The sequence below is a fragment of the Loxodonta africana genome, chromosome 2, assembly GCF_030014295.1.
Source record: "Loxodonta africana isolate mLoxAfr1 chromosome 2, mLoxAfr1.hap2, whole genome shotgun sequence".
In the NCBI taxonomy this organism is placed as follows: Eukaryota; Metazoa; Chordata; class Mammalia; order Proboscidea; family Elephantidae; genus Loxodonta; species Loxodonta africana.
In genome coordinates, this window is record NC_087343.1 from 31,189,118 (window position 1) to 31,204,671 (window position 15,554).

Genomic DNA, 15,554 nt, shown 5'->3' on the forward strand with positions numbered 1-15,554 from the left:
ACAAGAGAATTTCCAGTCTTTTCAAGCACATAAAGAAGGTTTACTGAAAAGGATAGTATTCTTAGTCAAGAGGGTTTTATATATATATATACATGTTTGCATTTGTGGGATACCCCTAAAGCAGCATGTAGAAGGGAATTGATACCACTAAAACACACATATTAGAAAACATAGGTCTCAAATCAATGACTCAATTTCAAACTAAAAAAAAAAAAGAGGAGATGGACTAAAACTAACTTTAAGCAGAAGATAGGAAATAATGACGATCAGAACAGAAAGAAATGAAATAGAAAACAGAAAAACAATTTTAGAAAAGAAAAAACCCAAAAGTTAATTCGTTGAGAAAACCAAAAAACTTTAAAAGATAACATTAAAAAAAAAAAAAAGAAAAGGAGAGAAAGAGAAAATACAAATTAAAAATATCATGGAGATCAGCCAGCAATAGAGATAACCAAAGGATAATGTGTAAGTACTTTAAACAACTTTACGTCAGTAAAATCAACAATTACGTGCACAAATTCCCTGAAAAAAAAAATCAAGAAAAAATAAAAAACCAGCACACATAAAAATTAGATAACCTATAGGGTTACTGGAAACACTGGTGGTGTAGTGAGAAAAAACTACAGCTGATGTTGTTTTTTGGTAGGGTTGTGAGTATTTTTGTTTTCTTTATGTTGAGATGTGATCCATATTGAAGGTTGTCGTCCTTGATCTTCATTAGTAAGTACTTTAATTCTTCTTCACTTTCAGTAAGCAAGGTTGTGGTATCTGCATATTGCAGGTTATTAATGAGTGTTTCTCCAATCCTGATGCCATGTTCTTCCTCATATAGTCCACAACTGTTAGCTCAGGATACAGATTAAATAAGTATGATGAAAAGATACAACCTGATACACACCTTTCCTGACTTTAAACCACTGGTTATCTCCTTATTCTGTTCAAACGGCTGCCTCCTGGTCTCTGTACAGGTTCTTCACCAGCACAATTAAAAAAAAAAAAAAAAAAAAAAGGAGTTCCGTAATTCCTATTCTTGAAATGTTATTCATGATTTGTTATGATCTACACAGTCAAATACCATTGCATAGTCAATAAAACACAGATAAACATCTTTGTGTTATTCTCTACTTTCAGCCAAGATCCAACTGACATCAGCAATGATATCCCTGGTTCCATGTCCTCTTCTGAATCTGGCTTGAATTTCTGACAGTTCCCTGTCCATGCTCTGCTGCAATAGCTTTTAAATAATCTTAAGCAAGATTTTACTTGTGTGTAATATTAATGATAGTTTGATAATTTCAGCATTTTGTTGAATCGCCTTTCTTTGGAATGGGTACAAATATGGATCGCTTCCAGTTGGTTGACCAGGTAGCTGTGTTCCAAATTTCTTGGCATAGATGAGTGAGAACCCCCAGTGTTGCATCCCTTTGTGTAAACATCTCAACTGGTATTCTGTCAATTCCTGGAGACTTGTTTTTCACCAATGCCTTCAGTGAAGCTTGGACCTCTTCCTTCAGTACCATAGGTTCTTGACCATATGCTACCTTCTGAAATGATTGAACATTGACCAATTATTTTTGGTACAATCACTCTGTGTAACACTTCCATTTTCTTTTGATGACTCCTGCATCATTCAATAGTTTCCCAGTAAAGTCCTTTAAAATTGCAACTTGAGGCTTGAATTTTTTCTTCAGTTCTTTCAGCTTTAGAAGTGTCAAGCATGTTCTTCACTTTTGGTTTTCTATTTCCAGCTCTTTGCACATGTCATTACAATATTTTACTTTGTCTTCTCAAGCTGCCCTTTGAAATCTTCTGTTCAGCTCTTTTAGTACATCATTTTTTCCTTGTGCTTTAGCTACTTGGCATTCAAGAGCAAGTTTCAGAGCCTCTTCTGACATTTACTTTGGTCTTTTTTTTTTTTCTTTCCTGTCTTTTTAATGACTTCTTGTTTTCTTCATGTATAATGTCCTTGATGTCAGTCCACAGTTTGTCTAGTCTTCAGTCACTAGTGTTTAATGCATCACATCTATTCTTGTGATGGTCTCTAAATTCAGGTGGAATATATGCAAGGCCATACTATGGCTCTTGAGGACTTGTTCTAATTTTCTTTAATTTCAGCATGAACTTGTATATGAGCAATTGATGGTATGTTCCACAGTTTTTTGTTTTTTTTTTTTTCCACGGTTAGCCCCTGGCCTTGTTCTGACTGATGATATCGAACTTTTCCATCATCTCTTTCCACAGATGAAGTTGATTTGATTCCTTTGAATTCCATCTGGTGAGGTCTATGTGTATGTTCACTGTTTATGTTGTTGAAAAAAAGTATTTGCAAAGAAGAAATTGTTAGTCTTGCAAAATTTTATCATGCGATCTTTGGCATCATTTCTATCACCAAGGCCTTATTTTCTAACTATCGGTCACTATTCTTTGTCTCTAACTTTCACGTTCCAATCACTAGTAATTACCAATGTGTCTTAATTGCATATTTGATCAATTTCAGACTTTAAAAGTTGGTAAAAATCTTCAATTTCATCATCTTTGGACTTAGTGGTTAGTTTTCAAATTTTAATAATACTCATATTAACTGGTCTTCCTCGTAGGCCTATGAAAATTATCCTATCACTGACAGCATTGTACTTCAGGATTGAACATCTTGAAATGTTCTTTTTTAACAACTGCAAAGCCATTACTGTTTAATTTGTCCTTCCTGCCATAGTGGGCCAAAAGATTGTCAGATTCAAAATGGCCAATACCAATTCATTTCAGCTCACTAATGCCTATGATATTTATCTGTATGAGTTTCATTTCATTTTTGATGACATCGTTTTCCTAGATTCATACTTTGTATATATCATGTTCCAATTATTATTGGATGTTTGCAGCTGTTCCCTCTAATTTTGAGTTGTGCCACAACTCCAAATGAAGATCCCGGAAGCCTAACTCCAGGCATGTCATTAAGATCAACTCTACTTTGAAAACGACTCTAATTTGTGAGTTCAGCAAGGTTGTGAGAAACAAGATCAACATATAAAAATCAGTTTTATTTCTATATGCAAAAAACTACCAGAAACTGAAATTAAAAAAATCAAAATAATAGAATCAAAATGTTAAATCTGACAAAATATATTTTTTATTTGTACACATAAAACAAAAAACATATCTGAAAAAAAAATCCCAAATAAAGTGGAGAGATATACCCTGTTTACAAATTAATAGACTCATTATCATTAAGTTTTCAATTCTGCCTATATAGATGTATAGATTCAACACAATCCCAGTCCAAAATTCCTATAGACTTTGTAGAAATTGATATTTAGTAATGCAAATGGCATAGAATAACCAAATGGTTAAAAATAAATAAATAAATGTAGGGTCACATATCTCCTGCTTTCAGGACTTGTTATAAAGCTACTTGAAAGTATGTTATTTATGTAAGCATAAAAAAATAGATCATTGGACTAGAAGAGATTATTCAGACATAGATCTACACATATATAGAAAACCGATTTTCAACAAAATTCAAAGGCAATTCACTGAAGAAAGGGTAGTCTTTGTAACAAATGTTGCTGGAAGTATTAACTATCCATATGCAAAACACAAAGAACTTTGATCCATATATTACACACACACACACACAAAAGAAAACTTAAAATTGATCGAAAATATAAATATAATACCTAAAACACTGCATCTTTTGGAAAAGAAATAAAAGATCTTTGTGACTTTGGATTAGGCAAAGATTTCATACATAAAGCATTATAAATTGTATGCAAAAAAAAAGTTGATAACCCAATTAAAGTAGGTAAAATATTTGAATAGATACTGCATCACAGAACATTTACAGATGGCACAGAAACATATGAGAAGTTTTTCCACATCATTAATCATAGGGGGATAAAAATTAAAAACATAATGATATGGTATGCACCTATTAGAAAGGATAAAAAAAAAAGTTCGTATCAAGTGCTGATGTGAATGTGGAATAATTGAAACCAAACCCTGGTGGCGTAGTGTTTAAGTGTTACAGCTGCTAACCAAAGGGTCAGCAGTTCGAATCCGCCAGGCACTCCTTGGAAACTCTATGGGGCAGTTCTACTCTGTCCTATAGGGTCGCTATGAGTCAGAATCGACTCGATGGCACTAGGTTTGGTTTGGTTTGGTTTTATCATCCGCACTGGTGAAAACACAAAGTCACACAACTTACTTAGATAAAAATTTGACATTTCTTAAAAAGTAAGCATACATATGCCATAAAATCCAGCTATAACACTTTAATGTATTTACCCAAGATAAATGAAAGCAAATGTGTACAAATGTAATATTCAAGAACTGGAAACAAACCAAATGATAATCAATGGGTGAAAAGATAAACAAAGTTTGGTATTTCTATACACTGGAATACTATTCACAATAAGGAGGATGAACCATTGGTGCATACGGTGACAAGGATAAATCTTGGGATAGTTATGTTAAATGGAAAAAAAAGACAAAAAAAATGCACTTTTTTTTTTTATACAAAATCCTAGAGAATACAATCTAATCTACTTGAATCTGTATTGACAGGAAGCATATCAGTATTTGCCTGGGGATGGGGTTGATTCTGGGTAGGTTTGGGAATAAGGGATTACAAAGGGGCATGAGGAAACTTGTGGAGATAAAGAACATGGACATTATTTTGATTGTAGTGATGTTTTTGCAGGTGTACCAATATGCCAATATTTATCAAATCATACATTTTAATTTGTGCAATTTAAAGACATGATCACACTTGACGGAACACCTGTTGTTCTTTTCTCAGTAAATAAACAGCCTTAGTTACATGGAAAAAGTAATATACCTCCATCAAGCTAACCAACATTTACTGAATCCCTGATATGCAACATATCATACTAGATGAAAAATTAATGAATACATGGATCATCAATATTTCATCTCATTTAGTCTTAGAATGTCCAATAATTTGACAATGGAAAGGTTCACCATATGAAAAAAAAAAAAAACTGCTGCTGTCTACAACTTTCTATCAGCAGATAATTTTAACTGAAAAAAGTTATAAGAAATCACTTTTTTTCATGAGTATGACTTTTAGCCTAAGTATTTTTGCAAGAAATGCTAAGGAGAAATGAAGGCACAACCAAAATCTCCTTTGTTTTAGAATTGGGCATTTATAGTTACTTTTATGAGTAATTGTTTTTTTTTTTTTTGGTTTGTTTAATAAAGGTGGGAATTTGTTTCCATTTTAATATTACAAAGAATATTAAAAAAAAAAAGAACTTTAAACTTCCTTTTTCATCACTGTTTTAAAAAAAATTCAGATTAGATCCAACTACAAGGAATTCCAAAGTGAGCCAGCCCCATACTATTTCAACAAAATATAAATAAACTTTTTTTTTTTTTTGAACAAGCTAATACTATACACATAGACCACTAGAAAACTAGATTTCATTTTAGGAACTTTGTTTTAAACAATGTGGACACTTTAAGTAAATATACCTTATATGTGTTAATAAAATTTGGATAGAGTAAAATAATCTTCTATGCATTGGTATAATTAGAACTTAAGTTTTATTAAATAATGTTGAATAATATACAAAATATACATAATTTGAACTTAATCATATATCTTACTAAAAAAGGAAGTTCCTTAATTATATTCTAATTAACCTAAAACTAACCAAATAGTTCAAGGTAATATAAATTGTGGGTTTTAACTACTGGTTAAAATTGTATGGACTTTGTCATTACTGCAAATATTAACATGCTCAAAAATATATTAATTCCACCAACAAATTAAATCTTCATTAGGGTATGTTTGGTAAACATTGTTTTGTGAATTAATACAGCTGAATAGTAATTATATCCTAAATTAAAATTAGTTAATTATATATGTAGTATTGTGATTATTAATTTTCTATGTGTGGCAATCTGACAAAAATTCTAGAAAATTTTGCCTGATCACATTTGAATCATTTATTTCCCTTAATTAAACTAACAGAATCTTAGGCATTTTACTAGCTACATATTTAACAGGCAATTTATTATTTGTCTATCCCCCAGCACTGTATGTCTCATCCATATGTCCTTCCATCCTCTTCCACCCATCCTATTCATCCATTTATGTCAATTACAAAGTATATTTGCATTTTCCTTAAGAACTATATAAAACGATCCTTTAAATTTCTAGAATATTTTAATGAACACGATATTAAAATTTCAGAAAAATATACTATCCTATACTGGACTATGCTAATTATAATACTTTTACAGTTCTTACTGAGTAAAATATCACTACTCTTTCCAGATAATTCTCTGTTTTTTATGGAAATAAAATGCACTTATTTTAAAATTTTGATATAAAGTGTGCCTAGTGACTATTTTCAAAAAAAGATATTTCATAATATCATTTGTAAACAAATAAGTTTTTTTTTTTGAGTTTTAACAGTGTTTATAATTGTTTGAATTGTTTTTACAGCTCTCATCTTTGAGCTCCTTGAATAAAGGATCACTGACTTCTTAATTTTCTTATTTTTAATATTGGTGAAAATATACACAGCCAAAGATAGAGCCTGTCAACAGCTCCTGCACATACAGTTCAGTGGCATTGATTACATTCAAGTTGTGCAACCATTCTTGCTATCCTTTTCCAAAGTATTCCACCACCATCTACTTAAATTCGCTGGGCCTTAAGCTCCTCATTAAACCTTCAAGCTGCTTTTCTTAATTTGATCTCACATAGATAATTCTTTTACAAAAGCACAGTGCAGGAGGTGGAACAAACATGGTGTTATAGACAGAACCACCACACTGTCCCTCCACCCAAAAAACTAAGTAAAACAGAGACAAATGTCAATCCTGGAAGCCTAAGAGTCAAATGAAGAGATAACTCAACCAAGCACCAAATGGAAGAAGAAACTGAAAGAGAAAGGACAGAAAGCAGAGATACAAGCAGAAGTCCTCTATCAGCTAAGAGAGCACAGAATCACCATCGTGGACTCCTGGCAGACAGGGAGTATGGGAGTAAAGCTTCACGGTGCTTAAAGCAGGAGACAGAGCACCTGCTGGACCTGCCCTGTTGCACCATAGCTGAGTGATTGGCCCTGCCCATTGGACAAGGAGATGAAAAGTATCGTGCCCACAGATGAGCAAACAACAAAGAACATGGAGCCTCCCCCCCCAATCAAACATAACCAAATAAAACAAAAAAAGCAGAATGAAAGAAACAAATCTACAATCAATAAACAAAGAAAATAACTACTGCATGTCCCAAACACAGTAGATAATATAAAAGCATATACAAAAACAGGACAGGATGGGTCCAGTAGGTGTCCAAAATAAAATACCAGATAACTTTCCAGGAGAAGAAAAGGCACTAGAAATACCTGATAGGTACTGATAGCTACTATTCAGAGCTATCCAAAAGTTGATGCAAAAAGCAGATGAAAATGAGGAAAAAATAGACAAGTTCATGAAAAGACAGGCAAATTCCTGGGAAATACAGACAACACAATGAAAGAATTCAGGAAAATTATACAGGAACAAAATATCAAAAAAAATTCAGAACTAAAAATCATACAAAAACAACAACTAGAAATCCAAAAGATAAACAAGGTTTCAGAAATGGACAGTGTCACAGAAGATGTGAGGAGCAGGTTTGAAACAACTGAAGACAGGATCAGCGAAATCGAAGATAAACACTTTAATACAACTTTGTGGAAAAGTCAGAAAAAAAGAATGAAGAAAAATTAAGAAATCCTGAGAATGATGTCGGATAGAGTTAAAAGCATAAATTTGCCAGTGATTGGAGTTCCAGAACAGGAGAAGAAATGGAAAACACAGAGGATCATTGAAGAATTGCTGACAGAAAACTTCCCTAATATCATGAAAGATGAAAAGGTGACCATACAAGAAGCTCAATGAACCCCATATGGGATAGATTCCAAAAAAAAAAAAAAAAATCACGAAGGCATATCATAATCACACTTGCTAAAATCAAAGACAAAGAAAGAATCCTGAGAGCAGCTCAAGAAAAAACGAAAACTCACATACAGAGGGAAAACAATAAATCTAAGCTCTGATTACTTGGGAGATACCATGCAGACAAGAAGGCAATGGGATGACACGTATACAACCTTGAAAGAAAAAAAAAATGTTTGAAAATAAGAACCATCAGACCACAGCCTGAATTAAGGACTCAATATCACACCAGCCAGATACCAACCTGGGAAATGAACTCTCAAGGACTATTCAAAAGCAAGACATTTGCAACAGGGAAGCAGACAGTTTAATCTGTAAATGACAACATCAGAACAATGAAAGAGGGAATAAACAGTGTAGGTATAGAACTTTTTAATGGAGTGGAAGGCAAGGCGATAACAAGTAATAATAGACTGGGTCAAACTTAAGAAGGAAAGAGTAAATTTCAAGGTAAACACAAAGAAAGTTAAGAAACCTACTCATCAAAATAAAGTAGAAAAACATAAAGTCTTAGTAGACACAAAATCTACAAAAACAAAAGAAATTAAAAAAAATCCACAAATAAAAGGAATTCAGCATAGGAGAGTAAGAGGAACAAAGAAAACGCCTGCATCACACACACACACACCAAAAAAAAAAAAAAAACTGCAAAATGACAGCAGTAAACACACCTATCAATAATTACACTGAACATAAACTGCCAAAATGCACCCATAAAGAGACAGAGAGTGATAGAATGGATAAAAAAAAAGGATCCATCAATATGCTGTCTACAAGAGACACACTTTAGTAACACACATGTAAATTTACTAGAAATCAAAGGATGGAAAAAATATATCAAGCAAACAACTACCAAAAAAGAGCAGGAGTGTCAATACCAATCTCAGATAAAACTGACTTTAAAACACAATCATAAAAGACAAAGGAGGGCACTATACAATGATTAAGGGGACAATCCATCATGCAGATATAACCACAATAAATATCTGCACACCTAATGATGGGGCTCCAAAATACGTAAAATAAACTCTAACGACACTGAAAAGAGAAACTGACAGTTCCAAATAATAGTAGTAGACTTCAACACACTGCTGTCAGTAAAGGACAGAACATCTAGAAAGAAATTCAACAAAGATACAGAAGATCTAAAGGCCACAATCAGCCAACCTGACCTCACAGACATGTACAGAACACTCTGCCAAACAGCTGCAAAGTACACATTCTTTTTCAATGCACATGGAATGTTCTCCAGAAAAGACCACATCTTAGGTGAGAGATCAACCCTCAATAAAATCCAAAACTTTGAGATAATACAAATATCTTCTCTGACAACAATGCCATCAAGGTACAAATTAATAACACAAAGAAAAAAAAATCAATTACATGGAACTGAGTAACATCCTGCTTAAAAACCAAGTCACAGAAGAAATTAGAGATGGAATCAAAAACTCTTAGAATCAAATGAGAATGAAAACACATCTTACCAAAACCTTTGGGACACAGCAAAGTCAGTGCTCAGGGGTCAATTTATAGCAATAGATGAACACATCCAAAAAAGAAGAAAGGGACAAAATAACAAAAATTAGCTACACAACTCCAACAAATAGAAAGAGAACAGTGAAAGAAGCACACAGCCACCAGTAAAAAGGAAATAATAAAAATCAGAGTAGAAGTAAGTGAAATAGAGAATAGAAACACAATAGAAAGAATCAAGAAAACCAAAATTTGGTTCTTTGAAAGGATCAACAATATCGACAAACCTCTGGCCAAACTGACAAAAGAAAAACACGAGAGGACCCAAGTAACCCAAAGAAGAAATGAAATGGGGGAAATTACAACAGATCCAACTGAAATAAAGCGAATCATAACAGAATATAGTGAAAACCTATATTGCAACAAATTTGAAAACCTGGAGGAAATGGACAAATTTCTAGAAACATGCTACGTACCTAAACTAACACAAAGTAATGTTGAAAATCTGAACAGACCCATAACAAGAGAAGAGGTTGAAAAGGTAATAATAATAAGAATAAAAACTCCCAATTAAAAAGACAAAACAGAACAAAAACCTTGGCACAGATAGCTTCACTGGAGAATTCTACCAAACATTCAGAGAAGAGAGTACACTAGTGCTACTCAAACTATTTCAGAACACAGAAAAGGAATGGATACTTCTGAAATCATTCTATGAAGCCAGCATAACCCTGATACCAAAACCAAGCAAAGACTCAAAAAAAAAAAAAAAAAAAAAAAAAAAAAAATTACAGACCAATACATGAACGTAGATGCAAAAAATTCTCAACCAAATTCTAGCCCAAAGAATTCGGCATCATATCAAAAAAATAATATACTGCGACGAAGTAGGAGTCCTACCAGGTACTCAAGGATGGTTCAACATTAGAAAATCAATCAGTGTAACCTAGCACATAAATAAAAGAATCAATCTATGCAGAAAAGGCATTAGACAAAGTCCAACACCCATTCCTGGTAAAAAAAAAAAAAAAAAAACTCTCAATAAAATAGGCATAGAAGAGAAATTCCTCAACATAATAATGGGCATTTATACAAAACCAACAGCATTCATACAAAAGCAACAGCCAACATCTTTCTTTTGGATAGAGGCTGGAAACATTCCCCATGAGAACAGAAACAAGGGTGGCCTTTATCACCATTCCTATTTAGCATTGTGCTGTCATGGATTGAATTGTGTCCCCAAAAAATATGTGTCAACTTGGTTAGGCCATGAATGCCAGTATTGTGTGGTTGTCTTCCAATTTGTAATTTTAATTTTATGTTAAAGAGGATTAGGGTGGAACTGTAACACCCTTACTAAGGTCACATCCCTGATCTAATGTAAAGGGAGTTTCCCTGGAGTGTGACCTATACCACCTTTTATTTTACAAGAGATAAAAGGAAACGGAAGCAAGCAGAGAGTGGGGGCCTCATACAACGAAGAAAGCAGCAATGGGAGCAGAGAGCATCCATTAGACCCAGGGTTCCTGAGTGGAGTAAATCCTAGTCTAGGAAAAGATTGACGAGAAGGACCTTCCTCCACAGCTGGTGGAGAGAAAAAGCCTTCCCCTGAAGCTGACTCCCTGAATTTGGACTTGTAGACTACTAGACTGTAAAGAGAATAAATTTCTCTTTGCCATCTACTTGTGGTATTTCTGTTAGAGCAGCACTAGATGGCTAAGACACCTAGCTAGAGCAATAAGGCAAGAAAAAGAAATAAAGGGCATCCAAACTGGTAAAGAAGAAGTAAAACTATCCCTATTTGTGGATAATATGATACTATACATAGAAAACCCAAAAGACTCCATGAGAAAACTACTGGACTAATAGAAAGGTTCAGCAGAATAGCAACGTACAAGATAAACATACAAAACTCAGCTGTAACCCCATATGCCAATAAAGAAAATGATGAAAAGGAAATCAGGAAAACAATACCATTTATAATAATAAAACCAAAACCAAACCCAGTGCCATCGAGTCGATTCCGACTCATAGCGACAGCCCCTAAAAAAATAAAATACTTAGGAATAAACCTAACCAGTGATGTAAAAGACATATACAAAGAAAACTACAAAACACTACTGCAAGAAACCAAGAGATCTACATAAATGAAAAAACATACCATGCCCATAGATAGGTAGAATCAACATTGTGAAACTGTCAATTCCACCCAAAGCTATTTACAAATACAATGTAATCCCATTTCGAACACCACCAATATTCTTTATAGGGATGGAAAAAACTAATCATTAATTTTTTTTTTTTAATGGAAAGGGAAGAGGCCCCTAATAAGTAAAGCACTATTGAAGAAGAAGAATGAAGTAGGAGGATTTGCTCTACCTGACCCCAGAACTTACTATACAGCTATGGTAGTCAAAACAGCCTGGTACTGGTACAATGACAGATACATTGACCAGTGGAGCAGAATTGAGAATCCAGATGTAAACCTATTCACCTACGATCACCTGATCTTCGACAAAGGCCCAAAGTTCATCAAATGGGGAAAAGACAATCTTCTTAACAAATGGTGCTGGCAAAACTGGATATCCATCTGCAAAAAAAAAAAATGAAACAGGACCCATAACACACACCATACACAAAAACTAATTTGAAATGGATCAAAGACCTAAATATAAAGCCAAAAACTATAAAGATCATAGAAGAAAAAATAGTATCAATGCTAGAGGCCCTAATACACGGCATTAACAGGATACAAACCACAAACAACAACATGCAAACTCAAGATGAGTTCGATAACTGAGATCTCCTAAAAATTAAACACTTATGCTCATCAAAAGACTTCACCAAAAGAGTAAAAAGAGAACCTACAGACTAGGAAAAAAATTTTGGCTATTACAAATCCAACAGAGGTCTACTCTAAAATCTACAGGAAAATCCAACACCTCTACAACAAAAAGACAAGTAATCCAATTTAAAAATGGGCAAAAAAAAAAAAGAACAGACACTTCACCAAAGAAGACATTCAAGTGGCTAATAGACACATCAGGAAATGTTCGTGATCACTAGCTATTATAGAAATGCAAATCAAAACCACAATGAGATACCATCTCACCCCAGCATTACTGGCACAATTAAAAAATAAAAAAAATAACAAATGTTGCAGAGGTTGTGGGGACATTGGAACTCTTATGCACTGCTGGTAGGAATGCAAAATGACACAACCATTTTGGAAAATGATATGGAGCTTCTTTAGAAAGCTAAAAATAGATATACCATATGATCCAGCAATCCCACTCCTAGGAATACATACTAGAGAAATAAGAGTCTTCACACAAATAGACATATGCACACCCATGTTCACTGCAGCATTATTCACAATAGCAAAAAGATGGAAACAACCTAGATGATCGTGAACAGATGAACGGATAAACAATCTATGGTACATACACACAACGGAGTACTACTCAAAGCTAAAGAACAACGATGAATCTGTGAAGCATCTCACAACATGGATGAACCTGAGGGGAATCATGCTGAGTGAAGTAAGTCAATTATGAAAGAACGAATATTGTATGAGATCACTACTATAAAAATTCATGAAAAGGTTTATACACAAAAAGAAATAATCTTTGATGGTTATGAGGGAGGGGAAAGATGGGGACACGAAAACACTAAATAGACAATAGATAAGTGGCAACTTTGGTGAAGTGTAAGACAGTACACAATACTGGTGAATCCACCACAACTTGTACAATGCAAGGCCATGGAAGCTCCATTGACACATCCAAACTCCCTGAGGGGTGGAATTGCAGGGCTGAATGCTGAGGGGACCATGGTCTTGGGGAACATCTACCTCAGCTGACATGTTGCTGCTGTTGTTAGATGCTGCCTAGTAGGTTCCGACTCATAGCAATCCTATGCACAACAGAACCAAACAATGCCCAGTCCTGCACCATCCTTACAATAGTTGCTATGCTTGAGCCCATTGTTACAGCCACTGTGTCAATCCATCTCATCCAGTGTCTTCCTCTTTTTCCTTGACCCTCTACTTTACCAAGCCTGATGTCCTTCCAATGACTGCTCTGACAGGGATCACAATAGAAGACCCCTGACAGAGCTGGAGAAAAATGTACAACAAAATTATAACTCACGAAAAAAGACCAGACTCACTGGTCTGACAGAGACAGAGACAGAGAAACTCCAAGAGTGGGACCCCCAGACACTCTTTCAGCTCAGTAATGAAGTCAGTCTTCAGCTTCACCCTTCACCAAACATTTGACAGGCCCATAAAACAAAAAGAACCTAAAGGGGCACACCAACCCAGGGACAAAGACCCAAAGGCAGAAGGGCACAAGGAAAGCTGGTAATAGGGAACCCAAGGTCAAGAAGAGACAGTGTTGACATGTTATGGGGTTGTTAACCAACATCCTAAAACAATATGTGTACTAACTGTTTAATGAGATGCTAGTTTGTTCTGTAAACCTTCATCTAAAGTACAACTAAAAAAAAAAAAAAAGAAACTTTGATCTCTTTTGAAAAAAATGTACAATGCTCAAAGTAGACTTACTTTGCTAATTAAGATAAGGTAATTTTGGTTCAAAAAAGACTTTTATCTCAGTACTGAAGTTACTTCTCAGGTTCATCCTTTAGCCAAAGATTAGACAGGCTCATAAAACAAAATGAGATTAAATGGGCACGCCGAACCAGAGGCAATGCTGAGCAGTCAGAAGGGGACAAGAAAGCTGATAATGGGGAACCCAAGTTTGAGAAGGGGAGAGTGTTGACACGTTGTGAGATTGGCAAACAATGTCACAAAACAATATGTGTATTAATTGTTTAATGAGAAACTAATTTGCTCTGTAAATCATCTAAAGCAGAATTAAAAAAAAAAAACTTCACGTGACAGTTATGGTTTAAAGTTTAAGGGGTATCTCAAGGAAATAGTTTTGGGGGTTCGTTCAGCCTCAATGCCTGTACAAAGTCTGGATTCCACTGAAATATCAAATTCTGTTCAATATTTCCCCCTTTTCATCAAGATTCTATATAATCTTTGATCAAAATATTTAGTTTAACAGTGGTTACTTGGGGGGAGGGAGGAGGAAAAGGGGAGCTTTCGTTTGGGAAGCAGTGATTTTACGTTTATGGTAATGAGAAATTTGGCATCAATTAAAATAATGGTTGCATGACTGATTAATGTAATTGATATCACTAAGCTGTGCATCTGAAAAATGTTGCATCATCAAATACTGTGCAATATGTATTTTTACCAAAAAAAAAAAAAGCAGCTACTGAGACTGCTTATGCACAACCAAACACCTCATAGGATTTGTTTCCTTGTTTTGGTGGTTTAGGGTCAAGGTTTTGAGGGACATTCCAATCAATGGACCTAACATTGTTTTTCAGTATTTCTATTGTACTTCCTATTACATTGTGTAATGACTGGGGTCTTAAAAGCTAGCAAGCAACTATTCAAGTTACAACAATTAGCTTCCATTCATTTGAAGCAACAGAGGAAGAAGGAGAGTCAGAGATCAGACTAGGAAATTGAATGCATGTCTGGTTTTCTCCATGAACAACTGTCTCCTTTGCCCTGAGACTAGAAGAACTGCGCAGTGCCTGGCTACCATTACCAGAAAAAGAATTTTTTTTTTTTTTCATTTTAGTTATTTAGATCATCAATTATCTGAGGTGTGTTTTAAGCAAGAGGGACAATGCAATGTGAATAACATCAAATCAAGAGGATTAAAATCACAAATTTTGGAGTCAGAATGCCTGGTTCTAAAACACAGTTTTGCCACTGGCTAACTACTGCGGAAGTCATTTAAACGCTAAGTGCTTCAGCCTTACCATCAGCAGAAAAATATATAGTAAGAGGATTTATCTTGTAGAGTGATAACAGTCAAATAAAACCATATATCCAGAGCATTTAGAAGATAGATGTTATGGATTGAATTATGTCCCCCCCAAAATATGTGTATCAATTTGGCTAGGCTATGATTGCCAATATTGTGTGACTGTCTACCATTTTGTCATCTGATGTGATTTTCCAATGTGTTGTAAATCCTATTACTATGAGGTTAATGAGATGGATTAGTGGCAGTTATGGTGAT

At 34.5% G+C, this 15,554-nt stretch overlaps 1 protein-coding gene across 4 annotated transcripts in view; it reads right to left on the reverse strand.

The window, feature by feature from the left end:
* Positions 1–15,554, reverse strand: part of CDH9 (cadherin 9) — a 99,606-nt gene that overhangs the window by 18,742 nt on the left and 65,310 nt on the right. The gene's annotated exons all lie outside the window — the stretch shown is intronic.